Source organism: Triticum aestivum, chromosome 5D (assembly GCF_018294505.1).
Source record: "Triticum aestivum cultivar Chinese Spring chromosome 5D, IWGSC CS RefSeq v2.1, whole genome shotgun sequence".
NCBI classification, from domain to species: Eukaryota; Viridiplantae; Streptophyta; class Magnoliopsida; order Poales; family Poaceae; genus Triticum; species Triticum aestivum.
Genome location: NC_057808.1, coordinates 71396620 through 71398568, shown reverse-complemented (window position 1 = coordinate 71398568; position 1949 = coordinate 71396620). Strand labels below are relative to the sequence as shown.

General features: G+C 47.0%; 4 non-coding genes across 4 annotated transcripts; all 4 read right to left on the bottom strand.

Moving 5' to 3' along the window:
• Positions 1-231: 231 nt before the first annotated feature.
• Positions 232-350, bottom strand: LOC123126528 (5S ribosomal RNA). Its single transcript, XR_006461765.1, has one exon. It is a non-coding gene; the product is annotated as a 5S ribosomal RNA (ribosomal RNA).
• Positions 351-721: 371 nt separating this feature from the next.
• On the bottom strand, positions 722-840 carry LOC123126479 (5S ribosomal RNA). Its single transcript, XR_006461719.1, has one exon. It is a non-coding gene; the product is annotated as a 5S ribosomal RNA (ribosomal RNA).
• A 372-nt stretch (positions 841-1212) lies between these two features.
• LOC123126520 (5S ribosomal RNA) lies at positions 1213-1331 on the bottom strand. The gene has a single exon (XR_006461758.1). It is a non-coding gene; the product is annotated as a 5S ribosomal RNA (ribosomal RNA).
• A 372-nt stretch (positions 1332-1703) lies between these two features.
• Positions 1704-1822, bottom strand: LOC123126706 (5S ribosomal RNA). The gene has a single exon (XR_006461931.1). It is a non-coding gene; the product is annotated as a 5S ribosomal RNA (ribosomal RNA).
• Positions 1823-1949: the final 127 nt, after the last annotated feature.

The window sequence follows — 1949 nt, the reverse complement described above, 5'->3', positions numbered from 1 at the left end:
AACACGGAGACGAGTTTACCACGGTTTCCACCCCTCCCTCTATACCGCAGCAACACGTATTTTTTACCCCTTTCAGAACGCTCTCCTCGCGCCACAAAGCCGCCTCTAGACGCGTGACCAATGAGCAGCGAGATAAAACATATCGCAAATGTCAAAAATAATATAACGGGGTTAATATATAACGCGCACATGCGATATGTTTGTCACGAGGCGCAAAAAATAATTAAAAAGGGAATGCAACACGAGGATTTTCCAGGAGGTCACCCATCCTAGTACTACTCTCGCCCAAGCACGCTTAACTTCGGAGTTCTGATGGGATCCGGTGCTTTAGTGCTGGTATGATCGCATCCGACATGTTACCCCCGCCTTCGTCCCTTATGCTTGCCACTCCCAGGTCCACTGCAAAGATGATTCTCATTCTTACTACCATTACAACCGTTTCCTAATAATGGATAATGCCCTATATATACTACTTACTCCTCCCCCCTCAAACACGGAGACGAGTTTACCACGGTTTCCACCCCTCCCTCTATACCGCAGCAACACGTATTTTTTACCCCTTTCAGAACGCGCTCCTCGCGCCACAAAGCCGCCTCTAGACGCGTGACCAATGAGCAGCGAGCTAAAACATATCACAAATGTCAAAAATAATATAACGGGGTTAATATATATCGCGCACATGCCATATGTTTGTCACGAGGCGCAAAAAATAATTAAAAAGGGAATGCAACACGAGGACTTCCCAGGAGGTCACCCATCCTAGTACTACTCTCGCCCAAGCACGCTTAACTTTGGAGTTCTGATGGGATCCGGTGCTTTAGTGCTGGTATGATCGCATCCGACATGTTACCCCCGCCTTCGTCCCTTATGCTTGCCACTCCCAGGTCCACTGCAAAGATGATTGCCATTCTTACTACCATTACAACCGTTCCCTAATAATGGATAATGCCCTATATATACTACTTACTCCCCCCCCCCTCAAACACAGAGACGAGTTTACCACGGTTTCCACCCCACCCTCTATACCGCAGCAACACGTATTTTTTTACCCCTTTCAGAACGCGCTCCTCGCGCCACAAAGCTGCCTCTAGACGCGTGCCAATGAGCAGCGAGCTAAAACATATCGCAAATGTCAAAAATAATATAACGGGGTTAATATATATCGCGCACATGCGATATGTTTGTCACGAGGTGCAAAAAATAATTAAAAAGGGAATGCAACACGAGGACTTCCCAGGAGGTCACCCATCCTAGTACTACTCTCGCCCAAGCACACTTAACTTCAGAGTTCTGATGGGATCCGGTGCTTTAGTGCTGGTATGATCGCATCCGACATGTTACCCCCGCCTTCGTCCCTTATGCTTGCCACTCCCAGGTCCACTGCAAAGATGATTGTCATTCTTACTACCATTACAACCGTTGCCTAATAATGGATAATGCCCTATATATACTACTTACTCCCCCCCTCTCAAACACGGAGACGAGTTTACCATGGTTTCCATCCCTCCCTCTATACCGCAGCAACACGTATTTTTTTACCCCTTTCAGAACGCGCTCCTCGCGCCACAAAGCCGCCTCTAGACGCGTGACCAATGAGCAGCGAGCTAAAACATATCGCAAATGTCGAAAATAATATAACGGGGTTAATATATATCGCGCACATGCGATATGTTTGTCACGAGGCGGAAAAAATAATTAAAAAGGGAATGCAACACGAGGATTTTCCAGGAGGTCACCCATCCTAGTACTACTCTCGCCCAAGCACGCTTAACTTCGGAGTTCTGATGGGATCCGGTGCTTTAGTCCTGGTATGATCTCATCCGAAATGTTACCCCCGCCTTCGTCTCTTATGCTTGCCACTCCCAGGTCCACTGCAAAGATGATTGTCATTCTTACTACCATTACAACCGTTGCCTAATAATGGATAATGCCCTATATATACTACTTAC